Below are 6,465 nucleotides of genomic sequence, written 5' to 3'. Positions count from 1 at the left end.
TTATTGTGTCTACCTTCACATAGAAGGGTCTGACCATCATTAATCAATTAAAACGGTCTTGTAAATTAGTCTTTTTTTTAGATTTCGACACCTAACTTGATAGTTAGCTAGCAAACTAAAGCTACTGAAACAGATTATGTCGTTTGCTAGGTTTTTGGGGAAGAACATTGTTTGCATCCATCAGCTCGCTAGCTTTTTTTATGACCAGCACTTTCCCAGAGCTTTGAGGAGTGTGTCTGCATTCAAGTGCAGAGGCAGATGCGCGAGACAAAACTTTACCAGCATCAGAGGATACGTATCGGTGAATCGCTTTGACATATGAGATACGAGTGATAGTGTAATTGTCTTAAAACCATGCGGATAGTGGCTAGATAGCTACTTCAGTTCAAACAAGTGTACTGGCAAGGATTAGCCACAAAGCTAATTTCTGACACAGTATGTAAATGTGATATTTCAGCTTTTAATGTTTTTATTTATTAGCAAACATTTATAAAAAACGTTTTTTTCTTTGTCATTATAGGGTATTGTGTGTAGATTGATGAGGGGAAAAAACTATTTAATACATTTTAGAATAAGGCTTGTGAGAGAAAAATTACGTATTTACCTGACAATTATATGCTTAACAATAGTAAGACATTTCTGTTCGACTAATATTGTGTTTCTGTAAAGGGATGGTTTCATTCTAGCTCCTTGCAGCTGGTTTAGATGTATAGTCAAGGACATGGGGCGGCTTGGGATGTTTCTGCCCCTGAACAGGCAGTTAAGCCTAGGGCTGAATTACTGCCCCCTTTGGAGAAAGTGCATGCCCATAGTAAACTGAAAATATTTTTTCCCAAAATTGCTAATATATGCATATAATAATTATTATTGAATAGAAAACACTCTAAAGTTTCTAAAACCGTTTAAATTAAATTATGTCTGTATGTAAAGCAGAACTCTCAGGGCAGCCTTTCTCCCAAACTCTCTGTTGGCAACAGAAAAGTTGGGTCAACTTTGACGTCATCGCCCCCACCCTTCCCAGGCAGCTACCGATCTGGGAACAGTCTCTATCTCTTCAGCACGATGCCTGCTTTCAAATGGCGCGTTCATTGCGAGAATGGTGCGCGCCCTCGTCTTTTGGCGGGCAAAAGTGCTGGGGTCACTCTCAAATACATGCACTCTATTGCGCGCGGCCGATTTGGGGAACGTTCTTTTCCAAGCTACACCTATTGAAGCCGGTTTGTCTGTTCGTGCTGATCATTGTTTTACATGTTAAAAACATCATAAAGTTCGATTCTGCACATAGTTTGACCAGTTTAGTCGACATATAATATGTAAATTTGAAGTTTTGATGCGCAAGAGTGCGGGACCAGAAGTAATTTTGGGTGCATTTCAGCTGAAGCTGTTAGCATATGCTAATACAGAGACAAACAACGTGAAACCAAATGATGTATTGGGTAAGTATGACTCCTTCTATGTCTTCTGATCGAAGAACATCAAAGGTAAGGGAATATTTATGTGGTTATTTTGGGTTTCTGTGGACTCCAAACGTAGAGGAGACATACTGCTAATATCTGAGCGCCGTCTCATTGTATAGCCCAGTGAACGATTTCTGTAACGTTAAAAATAAATGTAATACAGCTGTTGCATTAAGAAGAAGTGTATCTTTGTAACTATATGTAGAACATGTATATTTAGTCATGTTTATTGCTTGTTATCTGACGTTATCTGTCGGAGCTATCATCATTTCTCCGGACATTTGAGTAGCATTTTTTGAAATGTCGTCATTGTAAACAGAGATTTATGGATATAAATGGCATATTATTGAAATAAAATTAAATGTACTGTGTAACATGTAATATTACTGTCATCTGATGAAGATTTTCAAAAGGTTAGTGAATTATTTATTTTTTAATCCTACTTTAAAATTTTATATTTTCTGGGACAAAATGGCCGCCGCTTGTCTTTTGTTTCGGTGGTTATCTAATATAAATATGTGCTATGTTTTCACCGTAAAACATTTTAGAAATCTGACTTGCTGGGAAGATGAACAAGGTGTTTATCTTTCATTTGAGCTATTGGACTTGTTAATGTGTGGAGGTTAAATATTTCTAAGAATATTTTTTTGCATTTTGCGTTATGGTAATGAGCTTGAGCCGTAGTCACGATCCCGGATCCGGGATGGGTAGCACTGTTCCTAGGCCGTCATTGAAACTAAGAATTTGTTCTTAACTGACTTGCCTAGTAAAATAAAGGTTAAATAAAATTAAAAATTAAAAATAGAGATAACCTTGAGGAACAAAATAGACCTGTATTGTTACTAAATCATCTTCTATGTCTGAGTGACTTGGTCACGCTGCACATAAGACAAAGAGCCTCTGGGAGTGACCACAGTTCTTCAGTCCATCCTGTTCTTTTCATAATCTTTCAAGGGCACAGCTGTGGAGATATGAGGTGAACAGAGGGTGGCTTGAGCTCTGGTAACAATTTCTATAAGATTAGAAAGATTGAAATTGTATGTTAAACATCACAGCATAGTTGAAAGATATGAGTTGCGTAGAAACCCGAAGAGGGTGGCCACAGTGAGAAATGGAATGGGCTGAGGGAAGCTGAGGGTTGGGATGTGGAATTGGAGACAAGTGGGAGTGGAGTTGCTGTGCGGTAGATAGAGTGATGGTCAAAGATAATGCATTTTTATGGCAGGGGAAATGGTGTTTCAGTAGTATAGTGTGTGGTGCGAGATTAATGCCATGCGGAGTCTGGGGAGCTTTGTGTTCACATTGCCCTAAAAAAGGGAACCAAACCGCAGATTTTAAGTGAACTGAACTGAGACCACCTCTCGCGATGCTCTTAGTTTGGTTTGCTTCAGGAGCTCTTTTGAGGGGTCAGAGTTCCTTTGGAGTGTTGACACTGCACAAATTATTTTGCAAACTGCACTGATTTCACAAAAGTCTGGACGGGACCAAGTGTGAAAACTGTGTCAGAACTAGAAGCACAAGAATTTCACTACACTCGCAATAACATCGGCTAACCATGTGTATGTGACCAATAAAATTTGATTTGATTTCATGTGTACTGTGTCGTTCCACGAAATGAATGCCTTTTGCATCCCTTTGCTATGTTAAGTAGAAATTATGCACCAAAATATAATTTTAAAAGCCTGTTATATTAAGTGCCCTTTAATCTAGACGACATTGATACAGTAATTCACTATGTCAGATTTTTTATATGAATAAAATTGACAAAATTCTGCATTTTGACCTGTCCCTCTGTGGGCCCTGTGTGACTTCTAGGAAGGTTTTAACTCACTAACCCCCCCCAAAAAAATTCACCACTGACAAAGTTATTGCTGAAGATTATTAATTAATTATGTCATTGCTCATTCATATAGTTATATGTATATTTTCTTATTCCATTCCTTTATTTAGATTTGTGTATATTAGGTATCTGTTGTGGATGTCACGCCCTGACCATAGAGAGCTGTTTATTCTCTATGTTGGTTGGGGAGTGATAGTGACTAGGGCGGGTCATCTAGGTGAATAATGTTTTATGTTGGCCTGGTATGGTCCCCAATCAGGGACAGCTGTTTATCGTTGTCTCTGATTGGGGATCATATTTATGTAGCCATTATCCCCATTGTGATTTGTTGGATCTTGACTATGTATAGTTGCCTAGTAGCACTGTTAGCTTCACGTTTCGTTTGTGCTTTATTGTTTTGTTTGGTGAGTTTTGATTTTTTTTAAAGATGTGTAACTCTACGCACGCTGCGCCTTGGTCCAATCATTATAGCGACCGTGACAGTGGAATTGTTAGATATTACTTGTTAAATATTGCTGCAACTGTCGGAACTAGAAGCACAAGCATTTTGCTACACTTGTAATAACATCTGCTAACCATGTCTATGTGACCAATAACATTTGATTCATTTACATCTGTCCCTCATTTGAAGGTCAACCCCATTGTGTGAACTGAACTCTCATTTTATTATAGTGAAACTATTCCTTTTTAAATATTTTTTTCAAAAATAAACATTGAACATCTAATAGTCAAATCATAGTGTTAATTCAGGAGAGCTGGTTCTACTGTTTTTTTTACAATTATCTTGTGTTTTTTGGTGAAAAACTGAGCTGGTCGTGCATTACACGTCAACCCTGTTACCCATAGATAGGCAGCCTAGAAATATTTTAACAATATAAAATAAGAATCTTGCATTCAATTGCCCCTCCCTGTTTCATACAACAAGCTTCCATTCCCCGTCACAAGGGGATTCATGGCTGATTTAACTAGACTTTTTTAAATAATATGTGGTGTGCTGGGTACTCTCTATAAAATGTGGTGGGTACTCTCTTCGTTCGCTGGAATTTATCCTGCTAACTGTTCCAAATGTCCGAACTGAATTTGGTAAAAGGGCTTTTATGTACTCTGCCATCGTCTTGGAACGCCTTACAAAATACTTTTAAACTGGAAGAACTTGTCCCGATATGTATTTTTAAATCACTGATGAATGATCTTGAGACTTATTCCCTGACCTGTCAATGTTTTTAATTTGCTGTTTTTGATTTTGTTATACTCTTGTGAATTCTATGGTTTTTACTAGATTACTTGAAGTTTTTCATGTTGTTTGTCTGTACTTTTTGTAATGACTTGGTGCTGCCTATCTTGGCCAGGACGCTCTTGAAAAATATATTTTAAATCTCAATGAGCCCTTCCTGGTTAAATAAAGGTTAAATAACATTAAATAAAAAATTAATAAAAAAATACCACTCTTTGGAAGCACAAGACCTAGACCTCATCACATCTGCTCCTGCTACGCCCTCTGGTGTTCATCCTGTGTCTTCTTGACCTGCAGTTACTCCCCCTGTACACACACACTCTCTCCCTCTCCCTCTCTGTGTGATTGTGTGGTTGGAGACAGGTGTGCTGGAGTCAGAGAAGATCCCTACCAGCTGCAACTTGTTCCATAATCAAGACCTATATAAATGCTCAGTCCTGCCACTTCCACTCTGCCAGATCACAATCTTTGCTCAGTCAGTTCATGAGTCTAACCATTTATGATTATTCAAGCTCCTGTTATCCTGCCGTGCCTGTCCCTGCCTGACACCGTTTATCCTCTCATTGCAGTTACCGCTCTGTCTCTGGCTCCTGTCTCCTGTTCCACATCTCACCATCCAACTACCTTGCTCTAGATTTTACTCACCACCACTATCTTGGATTCCCCTCGGACCTGTTTAATCCTGTTCTACTCAGCTAACTCCAACCTCAGTCTCTACATCTGTTTTTTCCGTAACTCATCCGAGCTGCCCAGGTTCTGCACTCCATATCTCCCTATGTAACAATAAATATTTTTTTCCTCATCTGAGTCTGCTCTTAGGTTCTGCTGTGTCGCTCCGCCTAACAGACCTATACTTTGACACATTGTGGACGTAATATTTTTTGTTTAAATCATAAAATAATAGGCATTTCCTATAGTATTTTTTTCCCTCTTGAGATGGGAAAATGTGTTTATTATGAACCTGTGCTCTATATGAGAGAATGTTAAAACATTAGCAATAAAAGTTAGCATGTCTTGGGGGTATTATCTTTGACCCTCTAACTTTCTCAAACAATTATTCACGATTCAGTCAGGATTATCCGTAATCATGGTAGCATCCACATTAATGGAGAAGTGTTTAGAAACATATTCTATTCTTATTTAAAATAAAAGGGATTACAAAATGACACAATTATTCATCATTAGTATTTATTGGGCACAAAATAATCTTAAACACAACCAAAATGAACTGCAAATGCATCCAACAAGTTTGTAGTCACAAGCTTGATGTAGTCATTGCGTGTTAGGAATATGGGACCAAATACTAAACGTTTGACTATATTTATAAGAATAATTTGTCTATAATTTTGAACCGTATCTTTTTGAGAATTTATTTGTATTACTTGTTAATATATTTATACATATATTTCTCTGAGCAATTTTATTAGTATAAAAATAATACAATTAAATAAGTATTCTCACCAATGAGTCAATGGATGTTAGAATCACCTTTGGCAGTGGTTACAGCTGTGAGTCTTTCTGGGTAAGCCTCTAAGAGTTTTGCACACCTGGATTGTACAATACTTGCTTTAAGAGGTTAACCTCTTCAGTCGACCCTCTACTTTTTTGAACATTCTGTTAAAAATCGCGCAACATTTCAGCGCCCTGCTACTCATGCCAGGAATATAGTATATGCATTTGCTTAGTCTGTGTGGATAGAAAACACTCAGACGTTTAAAAAACTGGTTAAATCACTGCTGTGGCTTTACCAGAACGGCATTTACATCGAAAAGCACAGGAAAAACTGATCACTGAAAATGGGGAAAATATATCCATGCGCTACTTGAACCCATTGATAAACGTGAACCACAATTAATTGCCTGAGGTTGCAGTACCTACAGCTTCCACAGGGTGTCTAGAGTCTTGTCATTTCCCTTCGAGTTTTTTCTTGGTCA

This window comes from Oncorhynchus nerka, linkage group LG8, assembly GCF_034236695.1.
Source record: "Oncorhynchus nerka isolate Pitt River linkage group LG8, Oner_Uvic_2.0, whole genome shotgun sequence".
Classification (NCBI taxonomy): domain Eukaryota; kingdom Metazoa; phylum Chordata; class Actinopteri; order Salmoniformes; family Salmonidae; genus Oncorhynchus; species Oncorhynchus nerka.
This window is presented reverse-complemented; position numbering follows the sequence as displayed.